Source organism: Aphidius gifuensis, linkage group LG2, assembly GCF_014905175.1.
Source record: "Aphidius gifuensis isolate YNYX2018 linkage group LG2, ASM1490517v1, whole genome shotgun sequence".
Lineage (NCBI taxonomy): Eukaryota > Metazoa > Arthropoda > Insecta > Hymenoptera > Braconidae > Aphidius > Aphidius gifuensis.
The window spans coordinates 10065944-10080066 of NC_057789.1; positions in this window are offsets into that span (position 1 = coordinate 10065944).

Genomic DNA, 14123 nt, shown 5'->3' on the forward strand with positions numbered 1-14123 from the left:
GATACTAACACGTAAATTACAATTAAGGTATAACTTGCCAAAATGAAAAATAGTCTGAGGCTCATGAAATTAATAATTTAGATAAGTGAAATAATAATGCATCTTCTTGTCAATTCAGTTTTTATGTTATAATACTTTTTTTTTTTTAATAATTATTTAAAGTTGACATAATTTAGAGAGGTTAAACATGGGCTCTTATGGGAGGAGGTGTTAGAAAATATCTACGAACTTAACAAAACAATACTTGTACCTATCCAAAACTAATAGATAATAAAAAGAAAAATAAGGAATTTTTGATATCAGGATGAAATGTTATAAGACTAAATCTCACGTAATTAATAAAAATATAAGCTAAAAACACGATTTTTAGCAATTTTATGAAACAAGTATTGACTGCAACAGCTTGCATTAAGAATTTAAACAACAAATTTAAATTTAGCATCCATATTTGGCTTTTAGCATACACACACATACATTCATGAAATAGATATTAAGATGGCGTCAAGATCAGTGTTGCAAACTGACAAAATATTGCCGAGGTCATTACGAGAAAATAAAACTAATTAAAATTGTTTAAATTACAAGAATATGATTTATTATGCAATAAAATAGACGAAATTAAGATTCTCTAGTAAAAGTATTTTCAATAAGCCAGAAAAGATCCATTTTTTAGTTATTTATTTTTACAGCGCAAAACTATATGAAAAGCATAGGCATATATTTGGATACAAAAATTTTGGCAAGTTATACCTTAATATTAGGTTGAAAAATATGGAGACAGGCGCGCATAGCGCGCCAATGTGCTCGTACAAATAAAAACACAAACAGATAATATACGGTGAGTTGGATATTATAATCAACAATTTCTTAGACAATCGACGCAGATTATTAGAATATTTTAATTAATATTTTATTGAGTTAATAATGTTGACCTATTTTATGGGAATTAATTACTTATTTACATATATTTTCTTAACATCATTATTTATTATTATTTTACAGTCTTATGAACGATAACTGCACACGTATTTTCATGGGAAGCAGAGAATTGGATGGAAGCATATACCTTAACAACGGGAAAAAAAAAAAAATGTGAGTGACTGAGAAAGAAAATTTGTTTATTTATTTCATTAACAACCGACAAAGACAGAATGACAAATGACATGAGAATGACAAAGAAAACCAAATAACCAATCAAATCTTAGGAAGATCGATGACAACTGTCCTTTTTATATAAGGATTTTTCGACTTTCCCGTAAACGTACACGCTAAAAGTTGTTGACTTTAAATATTAATAACTATTTTACTAGCGGGGATAGACTTCTGAAATTTTGGCATAAGATAGATAACTATTTCATAAACCTACTCTGAAAATTTAAAAAAAAGTTAAAGATAATTGAGTGCACAACATGTAGTTCGAACTCCCTCAACCATTCTATTTTTATTAATCAATTTATTTTTATCTAGATGATTGATCCTTCTGCAGCAACCATTGAAAGGCTTATTGAAGCTAAATGTTACGTTGGTAAGACTGAAAATGTAATGAATTTATTAAATGATCCTGGGCATAAAGTTTTTATAAAACCAAGAAGATTTGGAAAAACGTTATTACTTGATACAGTTGAATTGGTATGCAATTATGAAAAAGAATTGTTTGCTGAATGTTTCATTGGTGATTCAAAAAATGGCTACAAATGGAAAAAGTATCCAGTTATCAAATTAAATTTTTCTGAAATATTTAAAGGCCCAGATCTAAAATTGTGTCAACACTTATTCATTGAACACTTACAAGATATTGTTCGAAAAAGAAAATATAGTTTTAAAAGTTGATGAATATGATGATATCCAAACTTTTAAAAACTTAGTCATGACACTAAATGATAAATATGGTTCTAAAGTAGTTTTTTTAATTGATGAGTACGACCATTTATTAACAAATAAAACATATGAAGAGATAAACAACATGAAAAATAATAAGAATGCAAATGAATTTAAATTTCTTAAATCATTTTTCAACACCACTAAAAACATTCATAAAAATTATTTACACCTAGTTCTATGTACAGGTGTTGTCAAGTCATCATACAATGATATATTTTCTGGTGGAAATAATGATACCTGCTTGGATTATAAGACTGGTTACGATAAAATGATTGGTTTTACTGAAACTGAGATCGAAAATGTTTTTGGATTTGTCATAGAAGAGTGGGTTCATCAATCAAAATCAAAATTAACTAAAGAAATTATCATGGAGAAATTAAAAATTAATTACAATGGTTATTCATTTGATGCTGAAGCTAAACAAAATATTTACAATTCACGGTCTATAACAAAATCACTGTATTTTAAAGATTTTGATGCTTATTGGATGGAATCAGGTTCACCAACAGTACTGATGAATAAGATCTTAGCTGATTCTCGAGCTGTTTTACAATTACCTAATTTATCAATAGCATATTCATTCAGTGACTTGTTATCAGATTACAAAGCAACAAGTGATTTAAATATAATGATGTTCCAGTTGGGGTATTTAACATTAACTAAAGAGCAAAAAAATGAATCTAACGACACAAGCCTTGAAAATGTATATAATATAAATTATCCAAACCAGGTCAAAAAAGCATTTGACAGGCTCTTATTAAAACATATGTATAGTGTAACGAGATTTGGCAGATCTCGCGCTCTAGTGTGGTTACTTACTGTCAGGGTAACCTATAATCAGGTAGTCAGATGCATAGAGTCCCTGGTAAAAATATTTCTCCGAATTTGTCCGTGATTACTCCGAATTTCTCCGCGATTACCCCGAATTTCTCCCAAATTGACCCATGCGGAGGAATGAGTGGAGAAATTTTCTCCTCGTCGTTTATTTCAAAAGAATTTCTCCGCTGTAAAATTATTTATTTTTCCATGTTCCTCTGCGTGTGTTTTTTTTTGCGGAAAAATATTTCCGAATATTCTCTTACCGAAATTGATTCGGAGAAACGACGGAAAAATTTCTCCTCATCGTTAATTTCAGAAAAAATTTCTCAGCAGTAAAATTATTTCTTCACACGGTTGGAAAAATGGCGGACAAATCTCTCCACCCTTTTTCCAACTTTCTCCACCATTAGTTCAATTTTTTTCCAACTCTTTCAATTTTCAATTTTTCCAAAAAAAAATGACTAATTATTAATTGTTACATAACGCAAAGCATAATAATGTTTATTTTTTTTCAAATTCGAAGGCACTTTTTTTCAAAAAAGTTGATATACTTGAGGTACTTTGTTTACAAAACTCCCGTGATCGTTTCATCAAGTTGATGAATGTGGGGAAATAAGTGTGAAAACTTCTTCTCGTCGTTGATTTCGAAAGAATTTTTCTGCGGTAAAATTTTTTTTTCACGCGTTTCTCCACGTATTTTTATTGCGGAGAAATATTTCCGAACGTTTCTCCGCCTAAGTCAATTCGGAGAAAATTCGTAAAAAATTTTGATACCTTTCTCCCCTTATTTCTCCGCGTGGGTCAATTTGGGAGAAATTCGGAGTAATTGCGGAGAAATTTAGGAGATATCGCGGAGAAATATTTTCACCAGGGAGTGGTCCGGCGTAAGACCAGCGTGGCTGCGGATGGACTCTATGTTCGACTACTTGGTGCACTAGAGTGAGTAGGCAATAGGAAGATATTTGGTAAAGCCTGCGAGGTACGAATATCTTCGTTCTCGTATTGACTTAGGTTATGCGAGTTAGTTAAACCAAAGTTAATGATCACGGTAATAACCGCCGCCGCGGGGTGAGGTTATTACGCTCCCGGCCAGTACTGAAAACCATATACATTTTAGGAATGGTGCCCGAGTGACGTTTTGGAACCAATATGGTGGACCGCGCCCCTCTACCATTTCTTGCTACCGAAATGGCCGTCGGCGGCCTATTGCTCCCGAAACTACCCCACGGTCCGTTAGTTGCCGTTATACACCAGCTGGCTCCCTCCTGGCGGTAAGAGAGGAGGATGGTGAGAAATCCTCGTTGATCCCATAGTAACTGAGGCCTCTACTTTATCGGTGGAAAAATTAGTTACAATAGTCAAAATGTTTTAGATGAAATAGAATTAAATAAAAAATTGATTGTCCAAGAATTGAAAAAACAAAATTTAGTTCCATTAATAGAATTTATAAATAAACATTTGCCTAAAGCTTTGTCAAATTCAGCTTCTAAAAAAAGAAAAGATGGTAAGCTGTTTGAACAATCCTATAATAGCTATATTTATGCTATTATACAAGGTTTACTACGGAATTGTGAACTCCAAGAATCAATAAATGGAAAAAAATTAGATTTAAAAATAAAGCTTGGTGAAGCAGTGTCTGTTATTGAAATGAAAGTTCTTGATAATGACAAAAAGTACAAAAACGAAAGTTATGAAGAACGAAAGAAACGAATAATGGAGTCAGCACATGATGCATTGGAGCAGATAAAAAATAACAAATATTATGAGGAAAGTAAGTTAAAGGGCGAATTACAAGTACTTGGAATGGTTTTTTCCCGTAAAAAAATAGCTGCCATTAAATATGCGAACAAAATAAGTTATACTGAAAAAAAACGACAAATATTGTTGAGAAAACAGGACAAAAATTGTCGTGCCGCACAACAAAGTAGAGGCGAAGTTGAAACTCTATAATCGCTCCGAACAAAAATTAATAGACATACAACAAAATTTGTTATGCTCCAACATGAACATACAACAATTTTTGTATTTAGTTTAATAATTTTTATTATTCCACATAACAAAAATTCTAAAACCATATTAAATTTTTTTTTTTTCAAAATTACGAAATAAATTTTCATTATGATAATTAAAAAGAAGAAGGAAAACAATTAAGGAACAAATTAATTCAAATTAATGCTTTGATTTATTTTTCATATTCATAATTATTAAAGATTAAAATAAAAAATCTCTGCATTAAAATGACAGATGCAGGTTATGTTATTGTCATTTTCATATAATTTCATACTTTATTGTTGATGTGATTTGTTAAATATCAAGTTTGGTTATTTATCTAGTTGCTCACAAATATTTTAGTTTATAATTCAATGATTAAAATGTTATTAAAACTTGACATCTTGGGATTAATTAATTTATTTTCAAAACGTCAGTCACACCAAAGCTGATCTCAACTTAGACTGACTTAGAACATTCCACACAATGCCATGTAGTATGTAGATATACCGAGGCACACGAACAAGACCGAGTCTTACCGATAACACCCGAAAATCAAATTGTTGTGCAGCACTGTAATATTTGCCTTGAAACTGGACAATATTTATTGAGCAGCCGAACAAATATTATTAAGCAACACAACAAATATTATTGGATGGTAAAAATTGTTGTGCAGCTAAATAAAATTAGTTCAACGATACAATAAAATTTGTTATAGCACAACAAATTTTGTTTAACGATAGAACAATTTTTGTTGCAGCACAACAAAAAGCGACAGGATAGGATTTCGCCTCTAGTTTGTTGTGCTCTCACAACAATTTTTGTGGTTTTTTTTTCTCAGTGTGATAACAAGTTACATTTTGATAATTTTCATGAGTTTTTTTTTGAAGATGAAGTAATATATGGTAATATGAATAAAAGAAAAAAGAGACAAACAATGAAAAAACAGAAAAATTAGTATATAGCGATGTTTCTTTACATTATTTTAAAGTACAGGATTTATAAAATAATATTCATAAGTATGTAACTTCTTTGATGTTTGATCTTTCATCTGGTACAAATTCCTGTTTTTCAGCTTATATATTAAAAAATGACAGTCCTTGGTCATGGTTAAAAAAGTAATAAAATAACAACACTAAATAATATTGCAATCAATTTATTCTTGTCCAGTTATTATTTCTTGTCTTGAAAATTATACACTAATAATACTAAAAAATAGCTGAATAGCTGAATAATTTTAATCTTGAATAATCATAGTGATAGATTTATGTTATTTCAATATTTAAAAAAAAAAAAATAATAATGAATATTCAAGAGTTTTGCAAAATTATCATTGTCAAGCATTTTAAATGTTGTTTATTTGGAATTATTAGAAAATTAATGCTTACAATATACGAATTTAAAATTATTAACAAAAAAAAAAAACCAGGTTCCTGTATTTAATAATAATAAAAAATTATTTCCCGGACTTTTATTGATTAATTTTTATTGTGGTCCCAATTTTACAATGAGACTTTTTTTTTTTATTATAATTTTTAATAATACCACATTATATTTTATTAATAATTAATTGATAATTATTATTAATCATCAATTTAACAATTCTACTGATTAATTAACTTTCTACAATTTTTTTTTTTAATACTATTTTTGATTATTGTTTTTGTTTACATATTTTTTTTTTTATTTAAAAATTTATTTTGAAAGATTATGTTGGATTAATTGTGCATGCACTTTATATAATAGTCATCGAAAAAATATGTTTGCTTATAAATTGCAATTTTTTTTTCGTCTATTTTTTGCCTATTAAAATGTTGTAAAAATGAATGAAGATATATATTACTAAACTATGATTTTAAAGCATCATAATACAAAAGAAAAAAAGGATAAATTTTGTATTTCGAAAATTGATGATATTTGGTCCAGCTAATTTGACAGTCAAATAAAATAAATAAATATTTGTTTTAAAAATTTTCATCAATACCATGTTGATTGTCATTATTTTCTTGATTAATATTATTTGATGATTGTGGTAAATACTGATTTTTCAATGCGACACAATTACGAGGTGAACATTTAACAGGACATACCTTTTTTGGTCCAAGGTAAATACATTATTTTGTTTTTTTTATATAAAAATAAATAAATGTTAATTAATCAATTAATTTGATTAATTAGATGTTGGACAACTGGATAGGGTAAAGATGCTTTTGATAATTTTGGAAAATATCAAAATATCTTGAAGGAAGTTGATGTGCCTGTTGTTAGCAATGCAATTTGTGAAAATCAAATGAGAAAAACAAGACTTGGTCCAAGTTTTAATTTACATCCAGGTTTTATTTGTGCTGGTGGTGAAAAAGGAAAAGATGCATGCAGAAGTGATGGTGATGGTCCAATGGTTTGTGAACGTCATAGTTCATGGCAATCGGCTGGTGTTGTTTCACGGAGAATTGGATGGAACAAGCACTTCCTGGTGTTTATTCTCGTGTCAGTTATCATCATGATTGGATACAACAATATATTGAACGTCAATATTACTAATCATTCAATCATCATCATCATCAACACCAACAACAACATAATCAATCATTATTTATTTATGAAAACCGTTAAATGTCTTTTACTTTTTTTATTTTCTTTTTTTATTTTAATTAATAATTATTAATTAGTGATGCGCATATGTATTATGAAATTTAAGTTATTCTTAACTTATTATTGTATATAGTTATATAATACTTAAATTTTAATTGTATAATAATTATACTATATAAATAGGTACTTTTTAAATAAAAAAAAATCAATGTGGTTAATTGTCTATTCGTACAAAAAAATTAAAAGACGAAAAAACGTACTTGATTTTTCTTTAAGGTATTTCGTCGATTTTTTTCCGAATATGAGAATGCTTTGAAATTTATACAGTAGATTCTTGAAATACTAATACATTTTATGTAATTTTTTGGTAATTGTTTGGAAGCTCGTTATTTTTTTATTAATTTTCAAAGTTGACAACTTTTAACATAGGTTCTTATGGAGAATGCGGATTTTTGTCAAAAAAAAGTCCATTAAAATACCAATATCTCTAATCGACAATATGACATCGTGAAAAAAAAACTATCGGGTTATAAAATGAGACAAAACAAAACGTATAGAAAAAAAATAAAAGAGGTTTGGAGCTTAGTTTTTTTACAATTAATAACGGTTGAATAGAAATTACTATACTTACTGCTTTGTAATTTTTGTTTTATTTCTGGGACTGGCCGCGAGAGATAGAATTCTACAATAGAATTATGTAAAATGTGTAAAATGTCAAAAAATTGTTGGGTTACTTCAAGCCTCTATACATCGGATACATCGTTATCTATTGCAGATGGACATGGGGTTGAGTGAAGTTTATTATTGAAAAAATGACACACAATAAAAATTTACCAAGATTTTATTGAGGGGCTGGATACTGATACGCCGATGAACCACTCCCATTCAAAATCACTTTAATCAATTAAATTTAATATAATTATTTAATCGACTAGATTATAGTTATTCATTTTTTTATGATAATTCAAATGGTTCCAAATGACTAATTTATATTTGACGATAGTTTTTATAAAAAATGAAACCTAATTTATAATGAAAAACATTTTTTTACATTTATCAAAAAAAGCTAGTTAATTATTTGAAATAATTTATCTAAATTATTATTTTTATTGTTATTATTCAATTAATAATATATTATTTATAAATTTTTCTCCGATTGACAATTAACTTTGTCCACAAAGAACTTGCTTGAACTAATAATAAAACAATTCGAGCAAGGATTTAACAGAAATGGAATAGTGGTTATATATCAAAGAAATTTAATTATCAAGAGCTTTATAATTTTATTCAAAAATAAGAATAATTAATAATTTATTTTGTGTACTTAATTTTAAATTACAAAATAATTTGAAATATTCTCTTACCAAAAATTTGCGTGATTAAAAATATTTTTTGTGTCTCCTAAAAATTATTAATAATTTCTATCAATTATTTGTGAATTTATATGTATGATGTACAAATTCATTGAAAGTATACATTGCAAAGTATATTACTTTGATTTTTTTCATTTCCAATTATACTGTTCATACATGTATATTCTAAAATAATACAATTTTGACGTCTGACTAAAGCTTGATATGTTCTACTTACGCCACTTGAAAATACAGATATAATAATATTAAAATCACTTCTTTTGTTTTTCAAAACCTCATAAATTTTATTTTATTATATAATAAATAAATGTCAATAGAAATTATATTTCAGATTTTATTATCATTTGACCTACTGCATGATAAACAAATTTATCTAAATTTTGAACAATAAATTGTATTATAATTTTGTGATCATAATATCCAATTTTTTCTGTTTTTTTTATGAATTATTTTTATTTTCAAATATAATTTGTAAATGCAATTTTTATAAATGATTTTTATTTTTCAGCTATCTATTAAAATTCCACATGCGTAAATCATGAATTCTTTGATATCGTTATTTCTAATCATTGATTTTGCAATAATATAATGTATTTCGTGATGCAGAAATAAATAGTATATAATTTGCTCAAATTTATTAATAAGAGAACATACATCTTTTCTAGGTTTTTTACCGACTTTGATTTTTTTCTGCACAACTTTTTTCTACACAACGAGTTCTACACAAAAACTTCTACACATTTGAAACTGTACACAACATGAAATCAACACGCAAAGTTCTACACATATATTTTATACACGTTTAATTCAACACAAAAAATTGTACACATTTTATTTAACACCAATATAATTAACAAAAATTTAATTTCAGCACGTATTTTTTTATTCACAATTAATAGGACTGTTTTTTCAGAAAATTTTATTACAAATAAAATTACACATTAATGAAGACTTCAACACGATAAGTTAAACACTCAAAATTCACACAATAAATTCAACATAATTATTTAAACACGTATTATTAATACATATTTTTTATGCAATTAAATTTGACCACAATATATAAACTCATATATTTTTATACAAACATATTTTAATTTACAAATTTTATTTCTACTACATTAATTTATCACATTTATTTCAAACTATTATTAATACACTGTTTTGTTCAACACGTATTTTTATAAATTTTTGGTCGAGTATTTACATATACTGTTTTTGGTCAATAAAGAAAGTTCAACAAGAACCATTTTATCGATTATTGGTAACTTATCATTTTTACTTTGAAGCATATAGATGGCGGACATGACGTTATTAATTAGGTTAAGATAATTTATTTAAAAAATTATCTATAATTGAATAATTTTTAAACCAAAGCAATGTATTAAGTACCATAACCTTAAATAATCCAATAACAGTAATAATATATCACCTTCAATGAAAAATGATAATTGCAATAATACAAAACTGATGACTGCTGTTAATACTTGTGAACATTGCATCCATGTCGATGTAACATAATATTTAAAAGTATTAATAATACGTGTTAATAAATGATGATAAAGTAATATTAATGAAAACAAGAACTGTAAAATTAAATATTGTACATAAACGTGAATTTTTAAAATCGAAAATAGTGAAATAGCTGCGTGTTTGCAGCTTTAAATCAGCCTGTTCTTTATCTAAATCTTCATTAATTTGAGCTGTGAAAATTATTATGAATTTTGTGTCTATTTTTGTTATTTTGAAATAGAGGCAATATTTTAAATAAAATGTGTATTTTGTTTTGGTAATATAAAGCCTGTAATATTAATAAGAAGGCACGCTGATTATGTTGACAATCAATTTCAAATGTGTAAATTTTGTCAGCAAAATTAATTGTGTAATTGTGCAAAAAATCAAAGTCTTTTTACCATCACTATCTTCTTTACTGTCACTTGATGTTGAGCAGAATTTTTGTGATTGTCGGCATTGAGAAACTTGAATTTTTGTTGGTGAATTTGAGCTTTGTTGAATTGATGATTCTGCTTGGGTATTATTATTATTATTTTCATGATGTTTATCATTTAAAACTTGAGTGATTTTTTTTTCAATCTACACGAAAAAAATAAGTATAATTAAAATTAAAACATTAATGAAAAAATTAATTTGTTACTCACATTAAATTGTGCTTGTTCTGATTTAACATCATTTTCAATTTTATTTTTTTTGTTTAACGATGCTGGATCATATGGTTGATAAAATTCACCATTGATTCCATGCAAATTAATACCAATTGGCCGAGTAATATTGGCTATTTCATTTTTAAAACCAATCTAAAACAACAAATAAATAAACATAAAAGTTATTGAAAATAAAATTCATTTGAATTACATCTGATTAAGTTGATGACTAATTTTTATCATCAACTGAAAAATAAACATTACATATGACAGACAGTTAAAAAATTATACAAATGACAGAATTTTACTTACATTTAATTCTATTTGCTTTGGTGCAATGACATCAGCAGTGACTGAAATTCCTTTGATTCAGGATAAAGTTCATTTGGGCCATATGCCAATCGAACCAAATCATATTGCTTTTTTTTATCATCAATTTTTAATGAAGAAGAGCCACCTTCGATTTCAAGGAAATCATTAACATTTTGTCGAGTAATATTTTTCTGATTTTTCTATTTTTAAAAACGTTAAAAATACATTTATTAATTAATCAACTATTTATTATTTATTATAAAAAAATAATCACCTGTTGGTTAGCCATATTTTTAATGACTTATATAAGCAACTATAATACTTTCAATAGAAAAAATAATTTTGGAACACACAAACTCAACAACTTTTACCAACAGACTGTGGTATGCCAATGCACAAAAAACATATCTCATCATGTTAGTCATGATTAGTCATATACGAAAAAAAATATTTAAAAAACTAGTTAGTTTTGTCGGCTGATGTATAATTTAAATTAGGATAAAAATTTGAAAGACAAAAAAACATTTAAAAACCAAGATAATAAAATAAAATAAATAAGCTTTACATTTATTAATAAACAAAATATGATGTTGATTTAATTTAAGAAATAGTAATAATAACTAATAAATAAAATTAAGAACACATTTTTATTTTTTATTTATATTATTATAATATATATATATTTATTAAGACCAGTTTTTTTATTTATTTATTTGTTATTTATATATGTATATATATATATTTACAATATGCTAATATAATTGAATAATTTATACAATAATTGACTAAAATATACCACTGACACTTCGATGATAATTTAATTGTGCATGTTGATCTGCATAATCATAATTTTGTTCATATCCCCATTCGGGTGAGCCAACTGGATTGCAAGCAGTTGGTACTTGATGACCAATACCATGACTCGATGGATTATAATTTGGATGACTTGATGAATAACCAGCACCACTTTGAAAATGATTAAATTGTCCCCAATTAAATTGTGACGTTTTTGATCAGTCATTATTACCTTGGAATTGCATAAAATTGATAAATAATAGAAAAAATAAATAATTAACATACAAAAAAAAATCACGAAATTTCAAACTTTCGGTTTTTTGGGGTTGATATCACAAAATCTTCAATGTAAAAATCAAAGAATTTTATTTAGGACACGCTCACAAAATATAGCTATGAATGAACCTCAGAGTTGTACGAATAAAATTATTATTATAAAAAATTAATGAACGTCGTGGTTGCCAAAACCTAACTCATGATGTTGTCATTCAATAAAAAATTGTTTGGATTTTGAACGTCTTAATATCAAAAATACTAATATTACAATTAATACGATTATTGGCGTCGATCAGGTAATCAAAAATCGTAAAAATTATGTTATTTTGAGTATATACCTCGATCGAAGGTTTTAGATTATATTTTCAGTATTTTAAATATTTAGATTATAATTTAATTAATTGTAATTTGTTAAATATTTCAATGTTATCTGGAGAGTTATTCTTGCTGAAAACATTACTCCAACGATTCTTAGTTAATTGTAATGATGGACGAAAAAACCGGCCCTACATAAGGTATAAAATAACAAAGAAAACAGGAAATATTTTTCAATTTTTTTATTATAAATGTTTCATTTTCTTTTTTTTTTTTGTTTCATTTTTTTTATTTTTTCTTTTCTCTACATGTTGGCTAGATACCGATCAGCAGAGAAAACATCTATCTACAGGCTGACCTACGTGTAAATTTTTATATGTTTTTGTTAATGTGAATGAGTGAATAATGTTTGTTGTTATATTTTTTTATTTCTGTTATATTAAATTCATTTATTTTCATTTTTATTAATTATTATAATTAATATAGCCTTGAAAATAAAATTACATGAAAACAAAAAAAAAAAACAAAAAGTCTTATTTCGCTTTATTTCGACACATGAGTCTACAAATAACTATTATGCACAAAGAATATTTTGTTTATTAAATGTGATGTTTGTGTCAAATCAAAATTGTGTCTTTTTTTTTTTTCTTTTTTTTTATATAATATACATATAATTTTGTCACTTTTTTTAAATACTAAAATAATAGATGTTCTTAATATTAAACACATTCAAGTATTAATTATTTTTATACATATTAATTTCATTTTTTTCAAGCAAGCGAGTGTATTTTCAATTTTTTAATTTGTATAATTTTTAATAGAATACAATCGCTTAGAGAATCAAAAAAATTCATCAATAAATTTCTAAGTATTTTTTTTTTTCCCATTTTTTTTTTTTTGTTCTTATTTATTAAAATTCTAACAATAATAATAATTACTATGGTTAAGGTTTTTTTTATATATTTATATAATTTTTATATGTATATCCTTCTCTTTATTATTTATTTATTATTTTTTTTTTTCATTCAACTATAATTATATTAAACTTATTTTATCAACGACTGCCTATTTCGATATTGACATTTCCAACGTCACAATTTACATGTTTTTTATATATATATCGGACTATTTGCAAATTGTCAATAACGAATGGACAAAAAAATTCATTTATTTATTTGCTTTTATATTATAATTATTATTATATATTTATTTTCTTATTTGTAAATTAATTTTAGTTGTGATGATTTTTTGTGGTGGATATATTTTTTAAATTTCTTTTTTAAATAATTATTAACACATATTATCAAATGACATTTTTTTTTTTTTTTGTAAAATGTTTAATTTACAAGATATAATGAAATTTTATTGATTTCTTTAATTATTATTTTTCCCTCAATTGTTTTAATATAATTTTGAATCAATGAAAAACTGTACAGTTAATTTTTTTTTAAAGAAAACAATAAGTCTCGTTGCCACACTATTATCTTCATTTATTTATCATTTTTGTTTTTTTTATTTAATTTATTTTGTCATTGTGATCACATTATTACATATCTTTTTTTTTTAGTAGGTGTTTTTTTTAATTATTTTGTTATATTGATGTTATACG